This window comes from Lutjanus erythropterus, chromosome 1 (genome assembly GCF_056507025.1).
Source record: "Lutjanus erythropterus isolate fLutEry1 chromosome 1, fLutEry1.hap2, whole genome shotgun sequence".
Lineage (NCBI taxonomy): Eukaryota > Metazoa > Chordata > Actinopteri > Lutjaniformes > Lutjanidae > Lutjanus > Lutjanus erythropterus.
Genome location: NC_139317.1, coordinates 11,542,539 through 11,566,189, shown reverse-complemented (window position 1 = coordinate 11,566,189; position 23,651 = coordinate 11,542,539). Strand labels below are relative to the sequence as shown.

General features: G+C 39.6%; 1 protein-coding gene across 3 annotated transcripts in view; it reads right to left on the bottom strand.

Annotated features, from left to right (window-relative positions):
* Positions 1-23,651, bottom strand: part of coro2ba (coronin, actin binding protein, 2Ba) — a 62,594-nt gene that overhangs the window by 25,952 nt on the left and 12,991 nt on the right. The window contains exon 1 of one of the 3 annotated variants that reach the window (XM_084742577.1): positions 1,034-1,259. The exons of 1 other annotated variant lie outside the window; for it this stretch is intronic. The gene's annotated coding sequence lies outside the window, so the exon portion shown is untranslated. Of the gene's footprint in view, positions 1-1,028; positions 1,260-23,651 lie in introns of those variants that run through there. One more of the 3 variants, XM_084742498.1, reaches the window with a different exon arrangement.

Sequence of the window (23,651 nt, the reverse complement as noted above, 5' to 3'; positions counted from 1 at the left end):
CTATCCTACACTAACCAAATTTTATCTGAAATAGTTAAAACTATCTTAAACTCAACAGCAACAAAGTGCTGCTTTCACACTAATGTGTCAGGAGTAATTATATGATAAATATAAAAACACTCACTTATCATGAAACAGTTACTTTAATTTTGATACTTAAAGTACAGTTTACTGATAACACTTTGGTACTTTTACTTGCTAATATTTTAAAGGTAAGATTTTTACTTGCAGTGGATTTTCATGTTGAGGTATTGCCACTTTTTTCAAGGATTCCTTTCAAGGATTTGCTGCTTCTCTGTGTTTTCACATTTTTAATTCTATACTTTAATTCTATACTGAATATTTTTTGTCTGTCCAGACTGCTGGTCAGACAAAACAAGCACTGTGAAGACGTTGCTCTAGGCTCTTGAGTTGTGAATCGATAGTGAAAATAACCGTTAGCTGCAGCCCTACATGCATGACTCCACTGTGAGCACACAAACGTCTCATCCTCATGCCATTCAACCTCAGATAACTGCTCTAAACTCATGTCTGTATGAGCAGCATAATGGCAGCTTGTTAAAGAATTAATGCAGAACAGAAGAGCAGCAGAGAGCGGCCTGAGGGACGTTTAGAGGAGAGGAGACTCGCCTGCTTTGAGCTCTTTGTACAAGGATGCTCATTCATTGGTCACCAGGGTATGGCACAGAGAGGATGCCTGTGTGTGTTTGTGTCTTTTCTTATCTCACGAGGACTTGCAGCATAAAAACACACATACACACCCACACAGACCGTGAGCGAAGGCATGCAAGTACACAAAAACACAGCAACTCAAGGAAGTAATAATTCTGTCAACAGATCACAAGACTTCAGCAATGAAAGCATGATTCCCTCTGGGGTCAAACTGTGTCAGAACTTCTTAACTTTTCAGACAGTTTTTTTTGCACATTTTCAGCCTAAAAAGTTTTTAGTAAAATCCCCATAATGTCTAATACAACCACATATATATGGATAGCACAGTAATAACCTTATTAGAAATGCCACCTTACCTTACCAGTGTCCCTACAGTGACACTAAAGTCACAGTCTTTCTGCGGCCTTCTCAGACTGCAAACATCCACCCTCCTTCCTACGCGAGCCGCCAGGATCTCCTCTCTTCCTTCCTTCCCCTTCAAATCCACGCAGGCAGCTTGTGTCTACTCTACCTCCTTCTCTTCTCTCTCATGTTTTTCTCCCCCCTCCCCTTTAAACTCGCTCTTCTCTTCTCCTCCTCCTCCTCCTACTGGTACTGATAGCTGGAGGGCTAGCACTCCCCCCTTCCTCCCTCTTCTCTCTCCCATCCTGCCACTCAGTCAGTCTCCACCACAGTTCAGAGTAGCGGCGTGAGGGTAGTAGCCATTCATCCTCTTTCCTCTCCCACACACTGCTGCTTGTTTGGAATCACAAGGCCAGTCTGGCTGATTCCCAGCACCACCAGCGGGTCTTCGCTACCTCTATCCTCCCCGCTTTTAATCTCTCATCTCTTTAATCCTTCACTCTGTAGGTATGAAACCTGCCTAATTTTTGTAAAGACAGGTGGACCCCAGAAGGAATGTCTGAAAGTGAGGACCTAGTTGGCAGCAACAGTGCCAGAGGCAAGATGATAACACTTTCTGAAATAGTGCAATGCCATAAAGGCTGTCATACTGTTGCTTTTTAAGGTTTCTGAAACATTTCTGGACAAGGAATAAAGAAGACACCTTGCTGACAGGAAGTTGCACAATCTCACTGGTTCCCAAACTGGGTGTTTCCGATATAAGAAAACTTATATATATAAGTTTGCTGTATCTTAGCATTTTATTCATTTCTGTGAAGAAAACTAAATTAAATTCTTTTTAAAGTTAGGTTATTATTTAGGATAGAAACTTACAAAAAATCTTATAGGCTAAGGGCAGAGTGAAGACCTGAACACAAGCTCACAGAGCCTTCACTCTCCACAAAGAGCCTTGTCCTGCATTAGACAAATAAAAGTATGCACTGAAAAAGAGGAAGTCTATAAAGTATGTATGATTTTTAAAAATACATGATACAGCCAGAATTGTATAAGGGGTTCACAAAAATATCAGGAAAACTCAGCTCTGATGCTATTTTCACAGGAAATAATTTGCTCCAAATCCATCCATATCACTTGTTTTACACAAACTTCCTGCAGTCATTGTGTTCACTGTTCAGGTTTATTGTACAGCTGTTCTGTGCTGCTATTGTACTCAATGATAGAAACAGGGTCCTGCAAGGAAAAAGGTTGAGAACCACTGCAAGTCTAACTCTTTTGTGTCTATTTTTAACACACACAGGAGAGTGGCTACAGTCATAAATTTAATATCTCATCTTTGAGTGAATTAAATTTTTTTTGTGTCATGAACATAAAAGTGTTTATTGTCCTTTGAACAATCTTAGATGTTTGAAAGTAGTACGATAATATTTTCTTCCAGACATTAAATGTTATGGCTAAATGTAGCTGGTAATCAATTCAATCCATCATAAAAAGTTAGTTATTATATGTATTTACAGGTAAGGTGTTTACATTTTGTACTGTTTCCAGATCTTTCTCAGTATGAGAAAAAATACTGATGCCTTACAATAAATTGAATCAAACATGGCTGTAATTGAATTACCTTGTGAGGCAGCTGAATTTTAATCTTGATCATGAGATTGCATGAATCCATCTTGCCAGGCTTAAAGTTGCATGCACAGTGTTTTTAGCTTCCTGTGTGGAACTATTGACAGCTACAGGCGTGGCTGAGGTGTTACGACAAAGCAAACAACAATGATCATATGGTTAGTAGGGGTGTAAGAAATATTAATACACCTGAGTATCACAGTATTATGTTTTGTAGTACTGCATTGATTCTCAGAACTACACTGCATCATCATGTATCCTAAGATTTGTGGCAGAGGTGCATTTTGAAGATTTTTTGGGGGGCTTTTGCCTTTATTTTGATAGAGACAGCTGAAGACATGACAGGAAAGGGGGTTGAGAGAGAGAGGATGACAGGCAGCAAATGGGCTGCAGGTGGGAGTTGACCTGGCAGCCGCTGCAGAGGACCAACAGTCTCAGTACATGGGGCGCTCGCTCCACCAACTGAGGTATAGGGCCGTGCATTTTGTTTTGTTTCAACCCCCTGTTGTTGTTGATCTTCTCCATTCTGATTGCATAAAAAGCACATTTTTAAACTTTTACACATATGGTGGTGTGTTCTTTATACTAAGACAGTTTTCCTAAAACTAGATGAATTAAATAGCAATATATCACCTTGCTTACAGTATCAAGATATATTGCAATATATTGAATCGTATCCCCTGTAGTGCCATATGTATCGTATCACTAGATTCTTGTATAGATGCTGCTTTGGCATCAATTATATCAGAACTGGAGAATTTCTATATTGAAAGGAGAGCAAAGAACAACACAGGGCTTTCCTCCATGGAAAATATTTGTCTGCACTTTCAAGAGTTTGACTACATCTTTTAGTTTGTTGATCCAATGAAGTTGGAAACTTTTGTCAGACATGATAGATAGATGATTCATCCAATCACATGCCAAAGATTTTTTGAGAGTGCCTGCACTTTTCCAAACAATTTCTAAGTACGACATCCCACATCTGGCACGTCAGGTTAGTGATTCCACGTCCAGTTATAGATGGTAAACTATTTTTTTTTCTGATTACTTACCAGAGTAGCATTATCACCAATGTTTAAATTAATCTTTGCAAAACAGCAGCAATGCTCTTCAGTGTCATCGGCTATTTATATTGTTATAATTATTAAAGCACTTAGCAGCTGTGTGTGGCTTCAGTCTGATTCATGCTTAATAAGTCCTTTGACCCACACAAAATCATTGTCACCGTCATGTGAAGTGTATCAACAGGGTGGAAGCAATACTTGAAATAGCTGAAGTTAATTTGAGTATCAGTGTTTGTTCTTATTCAGTTAGATGACTGCATTAGGAACATTTATTTAAAAAAAAACAATGACTAAGCCTTCTTACCTGGAATATGTTTTTTTATCCAATAAAATACGAGAGAACCTGCAAATCTCTAAAAATGTCTTTTGCATCCTATTCAGACACATGTTTAAAGATTTAATGGCCCTGAAGATAAATGTGTGAATGACCTCAGCTCCTAAATCACTGCCGGTTCTTCACCCTGAAGTCTCCAAACAGTTTGTGAGACGACCCCTGGTCAGCTCGATACACCGAGGCAGGTGTTGTAGTGAAAATTGCCTCCCCTGATGATTGTCTGGTGTTTGAAATGTGGGTGGAGCCCTGCAGGTTGTCTGTGAAGGAGGAGGTTGGCCTTGTCCTCTTGGCTCAGTGTGTGTGTGTGTGTCTGTGTGCAGTCTACTGTTTTTTTGCTTTTTTTTTTTTTTTTTGGTACATGTGTGTCAGTTTCCATGCCGACGTCCATGTCTGACCATGTGTTGTGTGTTTGCACCAGTATACATTTACTGTAGTGTTCATGGCTGTAAGGCAGACCACTCCAGAGAGCAGAGTGTGTTTATTGAGTTTTTTTTTTACGTCTTGCTTCCAGGCACTGCTGCTGCTGCTCTGTGCACACACAGTCTTCCTCTTTCCTCCTCTCTCTTTAGGCTTTTAACTCTCTTTCCAAATTCCCAAAGGCAGCAGATCTTTGTTTCTCGGTTAAAAACGATCACCAAAATATAAAAATAGTTACTGCCGAAAAATCTACTGTTAAATATTTATTAACAATATCACTTGGCTCTACTCATATACTGTATAAATAGTGGATGGAGCTTCTGTGTTTGAAAAGTGAAGGCAATGGAAGTGCCTAAAATCTGCTTCTACTGTTTCTAATGGCCAGCAGGGGGTAAATGCAGTAGTTGCAAAAAGAAGTCAGATTGTATGTACATTGTGCATTGTGATTGACAAGTCATTTTAAGTCAGATACAATCAGGATAAAGTTGTAGCAAATGCGTATCCTGCCAAGCTCCACGCCTTTGTCCAAATATAATCACTTCTGGTTCCAAAAAGCCAAGATGGCGACGGCCACAATGCAAGACTCGAGGCTTCAAAACGGCAGTCCACAAACCAACAGATGACTTCATGGTGGGTCTACACTTGGCTGTACTCTTCCATCATTGCAGCTGCAGCCAAACGTCCACTCGCTTCTCAAACTGTACACAGTCAATGGCGGCACTCAGGCTCATTATGAACCATAAAAGGCCATTCAAAAACCAGCAGATTAAATCAATGGGTTAAACTATTCCAATCAAGATTTTCTCAATGTCGCTGCCAGATAAGGAAGTAGAGCCATCTGAGCTCATATTCAAAAGACACAAAAGGGAAATCCACAGGACGACTGCATGTCCTGTCACTCAGACACAGTGAAGCCCCATCAAGCCTCCATGTCAGGCTCAGTCTTTTCCTCCTCTCCCACTGTACAGTCTTTTATGACAACTTCCCATCTCTGCTAGGAGTAAATATCACATAAAGAGAGAGATCCTATTGGTTCTCATGGTCAAATTTTCTCTCAGCATGAAGTGGGATCTCTATTTTCTCACAGTCACAGGAAGTGTCACAGCTTGGCTGAGAGTGCTGGGATATTTTCTACACTGCTATGGTAATGCCTGATGGGACAATTGTGGGTATAAAAAGCTTTTGTGTGCTGCTAAGTTGCAGATTATAAGAGCAAAGTATTTGTATTTTACTAGCTATCAGCTGACAGTCAGCATCACTGGTTGGTGTTAATCCTTGTCAGAGCAGCAATGCTGATCATAATCCCATCGCACACTAGGCTCTTTTCCACCAAATTAGCTCTGGTTCTTGAACTGATTGCGTTCAAGATTCTTGGAAACTTGGCGCTATCATGCGTTTCCACCAGTTTTGAGTGGAACTATTGTAATCAAGGATCATCATGAACAGAGGGCGTTGCACAATGCAAAACTAAATGAGAGGCCCACTTTGGTTACCAAGGAAAATCAGCAATTTTTTTTGTCTCCAGCTGGGAATCAAATATTTGGGTTCTGAACTATTTGGGGAAATACTCAGAGTGGTTCAAAATTGAGGTTGCAAACCACAACAGGGCTGATTCTGTGTTTGTGGAAACAGACTAACAGATTATTGACATTTTTTAAAAGTTTACGATTTAAGTTTATTTCAATATTACAGTAAATATTAATATTCATTCTCTACACTTAAAGTAATGCTGTGAGGGTGGGTAAAACCAGTTACTTTATCAATACAAACATCATGGCAGGATTTTAAGTAATGAGAAAAGAGCACTATTAGTTAATTTTAAAGGAATACATTGTATTTTTAATAGAGGATTGTACGAGACAGAGCAACCCTAAAAATTAAATGCACATGTTAAGCTTTCAGGAACCCCATTTCCAACAAGCTTTAGACCTTTGTAGGATAAACATCACAGCTCAACCAGACTCAAAATGAAGCTATCACTGAAATGCCAGACTGCGGTCCCTCAAATGGCCACTTGAAGCTGGCTCCAAAGGAGAGTCAGTCACCGTAGACTCCCATATTAAAATACTTTACAGAAAAAATAAACATGGTTACACTCTGGCACAAAAAAGCTCTATAGCTAATTCATGACAACTGAACGCTGGGTGAATTTTCATATAACTCATCTGTTAAATGATATTAAAACCCCAAATTAGGCATAATTAAAGGCTTGGCTGCTTTAAGTGACAGGTGGGGTGGGGACCGTCTCAGGTGGCCAGACACTACATGGCTGCGTCATTCGGCCTATTGCAGCTGTACCCTTGCTCCACCAGTTAGGAACTGGCAAGATGGCATCCATGTCTATGGGCTCGACAAAAGAGGACAATGGGAAAGCCGGGGGGGTCACAGTTAGGTACGTGTCTGTAAAAACAGCAGGACAGAGAGGAGCAAACGTGAAGGTTTTTAGACAGCAGAGACTGCAGGTAAAACTTCTGAAATATGTTTTACCAGAGAGATTTGGTGAATTCAAGTTGCAATGATTAAAGTACTTACACTGCCATGCTCAGAAATGTTTCCATTTCTAATAGCAAGTGGATGGTGGATGTTGAATTGTCTCAGAATGTGGAAGGTAAACACACTTCATTTATTCAGAAAGACTAGTGACGTGACGCCATGACTTCAGCTTTCTACATGCAAAGCTTTAAGCAAATCAAGTTACAGCCTACTGTTGGCAACAATGACAGACAGATGTTGTAAGTTGTAAGTCATAATAAATTTATGAGCAGACAATAAAAGAGAAGTTGGGACCTCATTGCAAAGTGCACTCACAAGTTTCCATTAGACAGTGGACTATAAACACACTTGCAGACCAAATAAAATCATCTGAGCCTGATGCATAATATCTGATGCAGACAGAACATGCACCATTAACACACAACACACAACATGAAACAAAATGCATGTATGCAATGTTTGTTTACATCACATATATATACAAAAGTAAAAAAAATAAGGTACAGTCAATACTGCAGACTAGCAGCCTTGATGAAGTGGCAAACAAAATGAAATAAAACAGAACAGAATTGGTTTAACACACCTGCTCCAGCAGCCCAAAGTGAATCAGCCCATCTGGATTTCTGTCGGATTTTCCAGATGGCCAGTTCAGGAATGTTGGAAAGCCAGGTAATCTTTTATTTGAGCCTGCATTAATTTCAATCAGTTGAAAAGAGAGGTCACAGGGGCTCCTGGAACTCACTCAGTTTCCATTATCTGGCCCATTAATGTCTATTACATTATTTCTGGAGTTTATCAAACAATTAAGAACACACACAAACATGCCAAAAACAGGTCAGGTGCAATTTTTCACAGTACAGTGAAGGAGGGTGGGGGTGGTATCTCAAAGTTACAGTGGAGCCCTGCAGGTGCGGTTGTTACTTTATGCTGCAGGACATGGTGCAGGCTATCAGCTATTATCGATTCCAGAGCACATGGAGTACTTTAAGAGTTATTCGCTTTGTGCTTGATAGTTTCAATGGTGAGGCAGACATGTAAATGTGTTTAATTCGGTGATTCAAATAATCAAACAAAAGTACGTCTGCTGTAGATTTAGCCTGTTGTTGATAGGCATTAGATTTACTCTATTGCTTAAAGATGTGCCTTGTTTGTTTTCAGAATTTCAAGTTATTTATTTGTCATATGCACAATGATTACAGAGAATCAGTCGTTGGAAATTAAATTCTTGTTCTGGGGCTCCCTCTAACAAAGCTCATATATTATGTATAAAACAGAAAAACACACAATTAAAATGAGAATCCGTGAAAACAGACAGAAAATAGTCCAGAAGTTAAAATGCAGGATAACATTTAATATATAAAATAGAATAAATCACCAACAGCCATCATCAGAGCAAAAGTTTAATTGGTCTAATACTTTGGTTCATGACCAAATACCCACAAAACTAATGACATTCCCATCAGTCAAGCTGTACTTTGTATCAAGTGCTAATTAGTAAATGCAGACATGCTAAACTAAAATTCTGAAAATGATAAACATACCTGCTAAACATCAAGACTGTAACATTGCCATTGTGAGCTTGTTAGCATGCTGATGTTTGTACTTAGCTCAAACCTCAAATATTGTTGTGTCTCACGTAACGTGATAAAAGAAAACAGGCACCCGCTCATCCAATCCAGACATCATTCAATGGCACGACTAATGGTCGACACTCCACAGAGTAGATTTAAACCTTGTATACTGTAACTAGACCATGAAACCCAATGACTCCATCTTTCTTAAAGGTATAATATGAAACTTTCTCCCTTTCAATCATCACTTATGACTGACAATAAGTGTGTGGTGGTGTCTGTATCTGCAGAGACCCTGCCCCTGCGCTTGTATTTCCTTATTTTTCTCATTATTTTGCTGTGTTCATGACGCTTTACCAACCTGAAACATCAGTATTTGACATCTTGGTATCTTTCTGGTGTGCTTATGACCAGCTCAGACAAATCCTACTGATTCTACCTTTAATATTTAGTAGTAACAGCAATGAACAAAGTAGATAAAGTCATATGCTGGGTGCTCTTCATGCTGTCTTTGTGCCATAAATAGGAGCCTGGTGAAACAGCAGCCAGTGCGTGTATGAGTTTTGGAGTGTGTGTTCATGATGATAGGGTATTACTGGGTGATAATGACAGGAGATGCACAAGCTCAGCTAATGGCAGCTCTTGGGCCTTGCGCCAGCCCCATTAAGCAGCGGTAATGGTGCAAAGAGCACACTACCCAAGGACAGGAAACCCAGAAACCCAGCTGAAGGGCACTTATCAGAGCGCAAGTACATGGAGGAGTGAGTGGGTGTCCCGGAATCCATCCACTGGCTCGTGGGGTAAAAGGAGTTTGTTGATGGCATGTTATCATCCAGGTATTATACTTATTATGGATAAATATTGTACTATTTCCTAGGCAGTATTTCCCTTTTCATCATGTCTCTGACTAATGCATACAATATTTTACATTCACATTTTTTTCCTATTCCACTTATAAGGTCAGTCATCGGAAACCGGAAAAAAGATCTAAATTAATCATCTCTCCTGTGCTTGCCTTTCCTTTTCCCAGAGGGGTTTCTGCCACATGCTTTTTGGAGCATAATGATGCGAGCTGGGTCTCACACCCCGAATGACTGAGGGGGGGTTGCAGACTCAAGGTGGGGTAAAAGTACAGAGGAAAGACAGAGAAACAAAAGAGGACACGCGACAAAAGAAAACAGAGATAAAGGGAGGCAGAGACTGACCAAAAGAGAGAATAAAGCAGTCAAGGTGAAAGAAAAGACGAGATAAGAAGAGAAAAGAGAGGAAGAAAGGAGAAGGGCGGGCTGACCAAGAATGATGAAATATTTAAAGAAACAAAGAGAAAAGGCAGACAGAGAGGAGGAGCAGAGGAGGCTCTTACCAGACAGAGATTAACTCCCCCTCTGTCAGACCACCTGCCTGCTCTGCAGCAGACACACACACACAAACACACACACACACACACACACACACACACACACACACACACACACACACACACACACAGCCAATTAAAACCGTTTGCAGCTAAATAATGATTGTGTAGCAACAAAATGATTAAAATATCAACTTCCAAGAAGGATTTAAGCTTTATCTATTCATGAACAATATCCAGACAAAATGCCCTCAGGTGACATACCTCTTCTAATGTCAATGAGCTGTCATGTACTGCATCCTCATACCTATAGATAAATAATTATCAATACAAATGGAGAAAGGCAAAGTCAATATAATCACCGGATGCTGTTACAGTTTGAAGAGACTTCAACATACAGTTCCCATACTTTATGTGGTAGAGAAACAAAAATACGTGAAGATAATTGAAATTATGTCTTAAGAAAAAGCTTATAAACTTTTATAGAAGCAACACTAAAGAAAGTTGATCTATCTCATAGTACAAAAATCTCATCAGCTCTGAAATGAAATCCCACTGGCGGCGGTTCAAATGGCGCCGAGCCCAAGACGCAGGAGCAGGAGATGAAGGAGCACTTTCATCAGATTATTGAAATCCATCACTGAAGTAAGACCACGGTAACAAGCTTTGTGGAATGATTAATCAGTCGGTGAGTTATGATTTCAGATCTGTTCCGATATTGCATTTCCAAACTTCAAGGTGAATGCTGACGGAGCATGTCGACTTACAGGGGGTTGGATCATTGGTCATTTGATCCAGCACACATAGACTGGCATCAAAATTACCTTTAGTGAGTCAAATACAAACAGTAGCTCTGTCTGTGCCTGCTAACACTTCAGTCTACTGTGTGTTGAGAAACTGTAGGTGGGTGAGGTTTTTCATATTGCATACATACAGTATCTTCTGAAGACACAAAAAGGATGATTATCATAGCCAAAAGAATTCATAATAGAAATATCATCGTGATCCATGGAAAATTGAGACAAAAAACAATGATATAAGTCAAATTCATCTTTAATTTTGTTTCTTGTGCATTTTATATCTTTTTTGGCAAATGAATTAAACTCAAAATACAAGTGTAGGGAGGTGGATAGAGAGTCTGTAACCATAACTGTAGAAAAGTAAACAAAAAGTGCGATTACACTTCATCGGCAGTGAAAAGGTGTGTGTTGAGGGAGGTACACAAAGCAAGAATGGAAAGAAACAAATTATTTAAGAGCATGCAGTATGTTAAAGAGGCACTGGAATATTTACATGATATTATCATACATTTATTATTAACATGATATCAACATTTAATTTTTTAAAAAATAGCGCTTCTCATCAATACTGGTGTATCACAACACTCTTAGCACAAGTTAGCAAAATTGAATACTTTTTAAGACCTTTTCACTACATCATGAATGCAGTTTAAGACCTTTTTCACATCCATACTGGCAAAAAAGTACAAGCACAGTTGCATTAGTGGTTATTGGGTCAAAGCTGATTACATTTTGTTAATTTTGAGATAAATACAAATCTTCCCAAAAACAGATTTAAAATCAAGACTTGAGTTCATACAACTTTATAAAAGCAACGTTAACAACCCAATCAACCTTTAAGACCTATCAAAACTGTAATTGTATTTAAGAAATTTTGAGGCCTAAAATTCAGATTATTGGATTTTAGACTTTTTAAGGATCTCCAGAAACTCTGAAATAATAAGAAATTAAGTAAAAAGCTCAAAGATCTCCATTTCGTTCTCTTTGGCAGCACCTATGCTGACCTGTGGTAATTGTAAATGTATCTTTGGACCTCTCTTTCTCTTTCGTCTGTGGTCACTGATCTTTTTTTTTTTTTGGTTTACTTGCAACACTTGCAGAGACCAGAAAGAGAGTACACTGCTCACACATGAGCGAGCTGAAGAGAGAGTCTGTTGTGCTAGCTTTGCCATCCCTCTCTGGTGGACCAACCACTGCTGGGTGATGGAAAACGTGTCACTAACTGTGTGCTGCTTGTAATTTGTCACAGGAAGGTCGCCACACACACCCAGTTCATAGTACTGCAAATGCAGTAGCTTTCATCAGTGGGCCATAGACTTAATCACCATTGTCTTACCTTATTCGGGAATAGATAGTGACTTAAAAGATATTTATTTAATTGAAAATTCTAGAGATTACTGCTTTAATGATTGTTGAATTCTATTTAGCTGCTCCAGTTTCTGGCTCACTGTCACACTATCATGACTGTCTGAGACACTTTAATAGAAAAGAGCTATGATTAATGTTATAAGCAACACCTGCGCTTCTTCACTGGGACAAATCAAAATGTCTGGTGTGAAAAAGGCTGAACCTAACTGATAATTACACACCCTAACAAACACGTTCTAAAAATTAAGCCTAGCCCTGGGCTACTACATGGAAAAATTTAAAAGACTGGGCAGCAACCCGCTTCTCTTCTTTGTTAAAACCATCAATCAAGCCATTAACTGGTTCAAACACTGAATCATCTCTAATATTTTAAATTCTGATCTGATTCTCAGACAAAGCGTACAGGAAGTTTATTGCTCAGTTTTTCACAAGTTTGGGAAAGGCTACTTGTTCATCCAAATTGGATGAGACACAAAGCTTTAAAGTTCAGAACTTCAGAGACTCAATATGCCAGGAAATCTTGCTCGACTGTGTCATCGACCAGATGAACACCCTTTTGTTATCTCTACCTCCTCGATCTTACACTGTCTGTCTTGCTCTCTCCTTTCTCCTTCTCCTGCGTCCTCTCACTGTCTCTTTCTCTCAGTCTGTCTCTCTTTGCAGGATCAGATGGATGGAAAGCGTGAAAAAAGCGAGCCTAGACAGAGAACGTGGCCGAGCCAAGTGCCAGACCATCTGCCTGGCCAAGGACTTCTCCTTTCCAGACAGTGACCATCTGAACCTTGGCAACAAGGATTTATGCTGCTAGAATACTGATCTTTCATTTCTGTGATGCTGCTGGGAGAGACATGGAAGGATATGATAATTAATCCAAGGAGGAACAGAAGCAGACAGACGTCCATCAATCCAATTTCCAATACTCATCTTTGTGCCAAAAAACATAACATAAGGCAAACAATACTTTGTTTGACTTTGATAATGAAAAAATAAAAGATATGTGTGTACAACATAGGTCAACAAACAGAATAATATTTAAGCTATGAAAGTTTGTACAATGAATATGATACAGGGACTTACTGCAGTCATGTGATCACAGGGTTGAGCTCATTACCATCTGTCTTCACCAATAAATTTATTTTGAAGGGTCAATTTCATGCTATTTTATTGTGCAGTGTGTTGGGGATTAGCACATAGATCTGTTAATGCATCAATGAATTTGTGCTGTCACATACAGGTCTGCAACACAGCCTCTGATTGGTCGACTGACTCAAGGTTTCTTGGGATTGTCAGCGGATGGCTAACAACATGTTATCAACAACAACAACTGGATTTATCATCATGGATTTATTTTAGAAAGTCTCCAAAAACAATGCTGCAGGTCAAGGCTGGTTTGCGAAGCTTCTGAAAAGGAAATAATTGCACTGGAGCCAGTGTTGTTGGCTATTGTTAGCCCTTTCGGCTGAGTTTACTTCGGGACTAACCTTTTTCACTTTTCCAGCAGTAGTAAAACAACAGGAAAGGCTTTTCTTGGTCTTGAGAAGCTGCAGCATTTATTAACTGACACACTGTCACCTGAACTGTACATTTACTGCCAGAGTGACAACTTAGTGCTTTACTCTGCTAGTAGCATTGTGACTCCCAGGCTGCTGCTCGCTCTTCCTCAACTGCACACTGCAAACACATTATGCACAACCCTAGTCCTTGAAGGAGCTACAACATGCTTATGAGTCCATCTCTTTGTGACCATGGATGTTTTCAACAAATGTTACAGCAATCTCCTCTTTTAATTATGAGATGCAGTATTGTCACTTTTGTCACATCTCTCCTGTCTCCAGCCCTCCACATTGCTCTCAGTCCTGTTCATGTCTCCCAGGTCATGTACGTTCCTTTAACTCCACACTCTTACCATCCTCTAGCTGTCCACCAGATGTCCTCGGACTTCCCCTCCTCTCCTCATCACCTGACTGCTGCAGCCGTCTGCACACCTGTTCCCTCTTCTCATCGTCAGCCCTGCAGTCACCTGAGCTCCCTGACTCATCCCCCCACCTGCACCTCATTCCCTAATCAGCCTTCTCTACATATACCAGCTCACTTCCTTTGTTCCCTGCCAGATCATTAAGATCTGTTACCTTGTGCCTCACGTCTTGGCTCACTATCCTCTGTACCTGTATTCTATTTATCTGTTTAGCTAACACCTGTATCTGGAACCTTGTTTGACCGTTTGTCTGTTCTTCCTTATTGGATTAGACTCCTTCTCTGGTTTGACTCTTCCTTGTTGGCTCACCAACTTGTAAGCCGTCACACCTCATTTTGTGTTTTGACTCACTGAACTGCACCTGACCTGCCTCAGTCATCTGCATTTGGGTCCTTCCACTGTATTCATGTTACCCTGCTAACATCAGCTGCGAGACAGCATATTGTGTTGACATTTTGGCATAACTTAGTTGAGCAACCAAAAATTCCATGATTTATCTTCTTTCTTTAATTTTCTTGTGTGCAGGTGGACAGTTTTGGCCTAACAGTGGCACTGGTTGACCTTGCATTTTCACACCAAATTTCTTGCTAATCTTTTCAGTAGTTGTTGAGACATTTTGCTCTGTTGGAGAAAATAAATGACTGAGAGTGCTGTAGGTGCAGATGCTGGATACCAGTAGTGAAAAGCTATTACAGAGTGATTAGTCTGATACAGTTAGCCAGGGCTATGAGATAACTAATGTCTCTATACAGGAACCTCATACATGTCACTATCATATTAGTGCACCAGGTCAGTTCCCTGTAATGTTTTTATGGTTACTCACAGTTTAATGAACTAGTCAATTCACACTGAAGATGGCCCATAGAATAACTACAGTTCTGTCAAAGCTGTAGTTCCCAAACGGTGTGCAGAGGCACTACAGTGTGCCATGAGGCAAGTCGAGGTGTGCTGAGGGATTTTAGGAAAACCATACATTATTATTGCGATATAAAGTACAACGAGGTCTATACAAAAAGCTGTGACTGACTATCTATAGTACTAACACTACAGTACTATGAGTACTTTGTATCCACCCATTTTCAAATTACAGAAACAAACTGTATCCTAAAAAAATAAATAAAAATAAAACCCTTCCTTCAAAGTGAACCACAGTTTTCACCGTCTGTACAATTTCTGGATGGTGGGAATTATTATGGTGTCTGTCTCTCTCTCTTTTCTGTTCCATTACCTCATTGTTAATTTTGTGACCTCTCTGATTTACATAGCTGTAACCAACTGTATGTAATTTAACATAGTTTCAAATGAATTCTTCACATATTTTGTCAATTTTTCATGAGTAATATAGATTATGTCAAATTCTATATGGCACAAGTATATAAAAATAAACATTTGCAGAGTGATAACACATGTTATAGAAGTTATTTTGCACAGATATGAATGCCTTGAAGTTTGGTTTGCCTTTGCCTTGGGCACAAAAAGTTTGAAAACCACTGTATGAACGAACAATGTTCAGTCTATGAAAAAAGGAACATAGTATTATATATTATGTACATTGGATTTCTGAGTAGACAGAGAGGAGCAGATTAATATAAATGTAGTAAAATTTAATATAAAACAGGGCTTCTTCATGATGCTATTAAGAGGGCTAATTTGGCCAAGATGTTTTTCTCCTGTTGTTGGATCTTCAACACAAATGACAGGCAGAAATGCCACCGTCTATTATCACAGGCAGGAAACAAAGCTGGTCCAATCTGTGAGAGACGGACAGATTGCAGCAATTTTGGCACCTTTGCCAGCTTTAAAGTGGGGGCAGGGAAACCCCAGATGTTGCTGTTTACTTGGAGCAGGGGCCGTGTGGAAAGACGGCTAATGGGTTTTTCTAGCGAAGTAAGCAGGTTTAATCACAGCCGTAGTAATGACCTTCGGTTGTTTCTACAGGCAACAATGGTGAGGTTAGAAATCAAGCCAGTGCAGATCCTGACTGGAGATGGTGACAGTGTGCTGTTAAAAATCTGACACGTGAGATGAAGGAAGAGATAGTGCTCTCCCAGACAAAAACACACAGAAAGAGAGAGAGAGAAACGGGCAACAGTAATTGCTTTTGCACCCATGTGTGAGCTTGTTAAGCCACATTTGAAATGACAGTATTCCCATATGTGGGTGAAGGTTAATGTGTTGTGAATTTGACCTATTTCAGAGGAGCCACTCTGTTGATGAGCGCACCCAGAGAAAGCTAACCACATGACTACAATACTAATGCTGCTGTCATTCTACATCCATATGCACCCATTTGTTTATTATAGGTATTACATCGAGAGCTCTATTTTCAGGTTTATATAAGAGCATGCCAGTGTTTGGCTAGCAGTTATGTTGGATATCTATTAGTTGGTCACTCATGCACATCCTTCCAGTCTGTTGCATTGATCAGTTTATTGCCAGCTGTCAAACGGACCTCTATACTACAGTAGACCTATGTGTCCTACTTTAAAAGCCAGTTGTAAAACACAGACCTCATTTCACCATGCTCTGTGGGGACAAATATTTAATTTTGGCTGTTATTCCATTAGGGATTCTTTATTGGCACCATCTACTCCCTGTTGGATCTGCTCACTTCCAGATTCATACTTTAGCTTATTGTATTATCTGCACCACTCCTGTTTTCTGTGTATCACAGTTTTCTTGTATAACACAGTGTTTTGGATGGGCAGTTATCTTGTCAAATCAAAGACAAAAAATATTGAGTAATCAGCGATGACAGATCTTTAGATATAGTTAGAACTGAGCTGCACGATGCATTGCTGAGGTCTTCGCCTGACAACTTATGTTGCTCTTTGAAACAAGAGCATTTTCCTGTGATGAACATCACTATACTGTAGGTACATTTACAAACACTGACTTTCTGTCTCCCAGAGAGACCTTGACACTGGTATGAACTGGGACAACTGATTATCAGTGGCATGGCATGGGAAAAAATGCAAGGAATCTGAGTGAGAGAGGTCCTCTAAAAAGTCAGTGTAAAGAATTGTAATATAACATGTATGCATGGTGGTACTGCTTAAAGGCAAAGTTAACCTTTTTAGATGTGAAACTCTGTCATACACACAATCCACAATTGTTTTGTTCAATGCAGGAGATATTTAGACAAATCAGAATTCAACAACTGTATTTATATAAATACATGACAAAGCTGCAAAGCTTCTAATCTACTTGCATCTATCATTACAATCATTAAATTTACATTTAGGACTTTATCATTAGATCACATCAATGCACGACTGACACATTCCTCCTACCTATGGTTTACAAAAATAGCCTCCATGCAAGATTTAAGTTACTTAGAGTCAGTTAGAGGGGTAGTTTGGATTATTAGATGTGGGGTTGTAATGAGGTACTTATGGATAGTCAGTTGAACACTGACAGTAATTAGAATATTTTCATCATTCTACCTTGCCATCAGACAGCCTTTTTCAATGAGAATAAGCCAAATATAATTTTCTCCAAAGCAACCAGACTCCATTGGTGAAATCTGTGATTTCACATCACAGAGCACAGCACTTGCTGGTCTGCTGCTGCCTCGATCTGTTAGCTCGTTTGTGTTATTATGTGACTCAAAAGACAGTTTGTATTCACTTGATTTTGCCCATGGAGCCCAGCTGGTGTGAAGGGAATGATATTTGGTCCATATAACAGTGGTTTCCCCTCAGAAGAGGGAAAGTGGTGAAAACATTCATCCTCTTTTTAAGTGGCTAAAACATGTTTTCCTGCTGACCCCGTCCACAACAGTTCATTTCTCAGCCTCTGTGCTGGTGCTTCTCTCTGCAATCTGGGCCAAAAGGCATCTACTGCACTGTAAGTAATACACTAACTACCAATAAGTGCCTCAGATAACTCTGCATGAAATAATCTGAACTGTACCATTAAATATAAATTCTAGGGCACAACCTAAAACCAAATCCAACATGAAAACCCCAGACAGCTAGTGTAGCTATGTAGTCTTATGAAAGCAGAAAACCTACCGGATATCATTATACAGGAAAAACACTCACTTTCCTGGTTATTTAATCTGAATGACCTTGCTATCTTCCTGTGGTTTTATTTGTGTGAAGATTCAGTTTCACAATTTTTTTCCTGGTCCAGTCCATTTACAGCTCTACAGTGGGCACCGAGGGATGCCAGCTTCACCTAGCAAACTGCTGGAGCAGCAGAAAGACAGGGCTTTTGTGTGGTAGGGTGGGGATGGATAAGATATATTTGCCGACTTACAATAAAGATTAACATTAAAGCTTATTTTTCATGACACGAGGAGCTGCTTCATTTTTCTTCATTTTTGCATTCCTTTCTTTGCTGCTGTCCTCAGCATCTTTCCACTCCAAACCACAACAGCGTTTTTCCCCTGATGATGTGGAATAATGTCTTTAACCTTTATTACCCTAAGCTCGGGAATTCACAGCTCCCATTCCTCATTGTCAGGACCATTACCTCGTGTGACCCACACAAGGAAAACAGAGACTTAGAGGAAAATAACTAGAATACCCGTTTACTGAATCAGTCTACATGATTCTGTATAACTACTGATCTACTCAACCAATTATTTTAAAGCCAAGCAGCACCAAAATGATGTAACTATTACAACTGTGTGGAAGAGACGTTCTTAGCCTGGTTTCTTGAAATGTTGTGAACTTTGCATTATTTCCTAAAAGCTATATAATCACCTCTACACAGCAAAAAGGAGGCTTGAATAGCAAACATCGTGGTGGAAGGTATGGTTACAGGGTGGTATATAGGGGTTTATGTTTACATGCAATCTGGGTTCAAACCCTAAATGAGAGTGAACACATTTCTACTCCACAATACATTGACAGCAGTAACCTTTTGAGGTACAAACTCCATGTATATACAAGCGGCAGAACCAGAACAACACGGGCAGACTCCCTTTGGAGTCTACGCTCTCATCACCAGTCAAATGTGAGTCCAGTGATTTTTCAGCGCTGATTTTTCAGCGCTGATTTTGTCAGACGTTTATTGGCTTTTCTTCACCAGCCACACAACAAACCAAAACAACTAGTTAGAAGCTGTGAAGAACTCAGGATGGGGTGTTGAGTCAGTGGGATCAGGAGTACTAACAATCCTTTTACATGACAGGAGGGTGTTGTTGTTGTTGTGTATCTGTGTATGACAAACATATTTTTGTGTTATGAATGGTGTTTTATCTTTTGAGTTTTATTTTTTCAACTTCTGTTGTCCATGTTTTTCTTATTTTTTTCCTAAAGTTTAAAGGAAGACTCCATCTCTGCTCTCCTCCCCTTTTTCAACCCAGGGGCTTCTACATAGCAATGTCACCATGCAGGTCATTTCAGAAGGGCTTTGGAAAATACCATTTTGATGCTTTGACCAAATTTTCATTGTCGGATTTGAATACACAAGGAACTTTATTTTAGTGGCATAATCTTACCCAATTATTATCTTAATCTTGACCAGACATTCATAATAAAAGTTATCTGGCTATCAGTTAAGTTTTTCACGTGTGAATTTAAGAAAATGGAGAATCCAAACCATCCTGTTGTCACATTTTTCATCTTGTTGTTGAGGAATGCACTGTAACAGACAGGAGAGGATACTTCACACTTTACCCATGTTTTATTAGCAATGCTTTGATCTGAGCTATATTTTGATCAGGCCTCTGCATGATTTCCTCACCCTCTGTTTGCATCTATTTTTTTTTTATGCGTGTCACACTCCTCCTCATTCTCTTTCCACGAACCATTTACATAAATAAATGACCTGGCACATCAGCACGGGCCGAGCAAACCATCTCAGCAGCAGTCAGCACCCACGGTGAAGAAGCAAAGGGCTGGAATGCAGACACAGATGGTTCTCAGCTGGTGAATCCGTCCAGCAAACATAACACACAGAGAAAATGCATACAGTAGGTCTACGTATAACAATGTGGTGTCCACAGGATTTCCCTGAGCAAGGGGCTTTGTTGTCCTCTAATCCAAAGTGTATAGACCTTCCTATCACAAAGCCAACACAAGATTATAAAACTGTCGGCTTCAAGTTATTTTCCCTCCAAAAATGTAGCTTTCTAATCAGACTGGAGAAAGGAATGTGCAGGTGCGGGACGGTTTCTTTGGAAAGTTCAAGCCTCAAGCGTGTTTCTTTAATAGAGCTCTGCATGAATGAGTAATTTATCAATGTTTTATTGCTGTCATAAAAACAATGCGTTAAAAGTAGCCGAGAATAATAGAATTTATGTTTGGCATGACTGGGTTAATATGAATTCTAATGTCCAATAATTTCTAAAGGCTCTTTGTTTTCTCGCCTCTGTTGTTGGACTGTTGCTTTTTAGACAGACAGGCATACCCACTGTGTTACCATAGTGACAGCAATGGAAATCCAGACAGCTGGAATTAAGAACAGATTCTCCAAAAAATAAGAACCGATTGACATTTAGACTGACGTTTCTCGGCTGTGATGAAAAATATCTGGCAAAACTCTGAAGGAAGAATCAGATAATAGTGCTGTGGAATGAATTTGGGTAAATCAAACCCAGTGATGCAGAGTTGTGTCGCTGCCTGCACGAAGGCTTTTTAAGAAAAATAAAAAGTGCTTTTCAGGTTAAGTATATAGTTAGTATATCAACATGTAGAACAGTTGATTTAAGATTAGAAATTCAAATAATTTTCTTATCTTGTCTTTTTTTTGGCATTTCCTTTCTTCAATTTTGGAACGGCTACTAACTCCTCTGTTAGTCTGAGGAGGGTGAAGACAGCCAAATGATTTCTATGATCAACATGCTGCTTCTTCTCTTCTTCATCTGCCAGCTCACCAGAGCTAGGGATGTTCCTGGTGACTAATTTTCCTGTCTAGTGTAAAAGTAAGAACACATTCAGAAAACAGTTTAAACTGTGCATTAAAAAGCCATTTGAAGCAGTTAATCACATTCTTCAATAATCAATAATCATCTAAAATTGTATTTTAGATGCCGCTGGAGTGTGTGTCACTTTGCGCATCATAAATGATGAACGCAGCTCTGCGGCAGCTCTGTGTAGGAGTCTGCATTCAGTCGCACGCCACACTTCTCGCCTTGCTTTGCACAACGTCAAACTCACTCTGGCCTGCACTGTCTCTCCGCTCCAACCACGAAAAACACTCTGCTTGTATGATCAGTTAATTTATTTATATTTCTTTTTATATTTTTAACAAACAGCATAAGGGCAGCAGTCTGGAAACCCAAATGTTTTTCCATACTCTCTTTTCTTTTTTACAGACATGAAAATTACTAAAATGAAATTCCATACTGTTTCAAATGGTGTAGGATCTCTGTGTTCTGTGTACGCTGTCACCCTGACCAACCACTAGGAGTCACTAGTGCAGCAAAAAGAACACTCACTTCTACCAACTTCCCACATTTGGCCACCGTTCAAAACGGTAAAACCCAAGTCTGAAGGATTTCTGAACTGAACCTGGGTCTCTGCCACACAAGCTTGCTTTCCCCCCGGCGCCACCTGGCGCCTGAGCTCTCCAAACACCAACTGAACTCAAAAAAAGCCCAGCTTATGAAATGGATTGCTGTGGTCAAACTCATCTAACAAACTGCTGACGTACCAGGCTTTATCTGTGGCTCAGAGCTGACACTTTCACCATATACTGGAGCCTTTATAAGAGGCTTATGTGTTTATGGTTCATGTGATCTCCTCATGGGCTCATCAGTTTGTTCAGAACAGTGAACCACCATGACTAACTAACTTTAAAATGATTTTTTACAGTTATTGTGTAACTCATTTGTTTGTGTATCTTATTTGGAGCAATATTGAACAGATTTTAGCACAGACTGTAGCACAGTTATTAAAATATGTTCAATATAAATTATAGTAGATGCACGAAGAAAGAAGGTACATGAGGAATGGAAAAAAACATGAAGTATTTTGTGCTGCAGAGTGACTATTATCTATATTTACACTGCTATCAGTGCCCATAGGCGAAATACAGAGCTGAATTTGACCTTGATGCACTCCAGTGCAGATGTCTGTGTGGATATGTGCGTGTGTGTGTGTGTGTGTACATGTGTGTGAGAGAGTGTGTGGGTGGTACTATCATCCACCGTGGATGTGCTCTCACTCGTTGCCCCACTCCCCACTCATTGCTCTCTTATGATCACTCAACTCTTCAGCTGTGTCTTGTTTAGTGTAACATACAGTTCCAGTTCTACCTACAGTATAGCGCACACAAAGATGAATTCATAATCTGTATGTTTCATGTTAATCACCAGCTCAAGAGATCACAGAACCTGACCACCATGCCACGTGTGAGAAATAAACAAATCACAAAACATTAGGCGTCAGCGCCGATGATAGAACATACTTCAAATGCGAGCTGACGCTGCTTAAGCATGCAGGAAATGAAAACACAGCACACACAGCATACAGCAGAGCTATTGTCAGCTTCATGGCTGAGAGTGTGATGTGGGATAAAATTACATAAGTAGATTCCATGACACTTCATCAACCAGGCAGCTTCTGTTTCAGTGAGAAAATGGACCACCCAGTTTGTCACTGCAGTGGCACTGCAACGGCCTGCACAAGTTTATATGTATTGACCACTGCGGCGTCACCAGTGCAGCTGTAAAGATACTCAAAGAGTGAATTCCTCTCTCAGTGCCTCTGTTCACTAAAGAGCACAGTCTCAACCAGAATAGTTCTGTGCACTGAATCAGTTGGGACAACTTGGTTTCTGGGGATGACTGCATTTTAATACAGTGCGGGCCATTATTTCTAGTGGTTTATGAAAAATCAGTGTTTAGGCATCTGTTACTAGATAAATTATGCCTTGTTATTTCTCACCAAAGTATTGTTTTTATTTTCAATGCAGAATAACACATCTTTTGCTGCTTTCATGGCAAAATAGATGTACAATCATTAGAGACGTATCACTTTCAGTTTTCTTGCTTGCACTCTAAATTTGAACAACAACCTATATCTTATATTAGCTACAAAGAAATATCTGTGTCAAGATCTGAACGAGGTAAATCTCATCACATTCTGATTATGATGCATTTCCACCTTGGTCATAATTTTACCATTTGCCTTCATTTTCTCTGCTAAATAAGTTTGGCTACCCAGGGGGTTTATTTAAAATTTTTCTGACTGACTTATTGGTCGTGTTTCTTGCTTCATCTGACTTCTTTATAACAGTGTTGATACATTCCAATATTATTATACTTGCCAGTTTAATAGGTACACCTGGCTAAAACTAATGCAGTCTAAAAGCAATTAAATCTGTCGTCATGCAGGTTATAATGTTCTGCTTTTGTTGAAACTGTTTTATAGAGAGGAGTTGATTTAATTACGACCATTTTTTAGGATGTAATTTACATGCTCTTGAACAGTGGAGGTTTCTGGTATTTAGCCTCCAATAATAAAAGGGGTGAACAAAATAATAGAAGCATGTGTCACTATAAGCTAATACAATTAAACAGCTGGCAGCTGATAATATGAACTTATTTCTGTAACAAACGTCCTTGTCATAAATGCTGGTCTGAGCAGGCTCCTAGTCCCCTGAAATTGTAGTAATCACCTGTGGGACTAAAGACTAATGAGAAGGGAACATTCAATGGCCATTATTTTTTTTTTTCT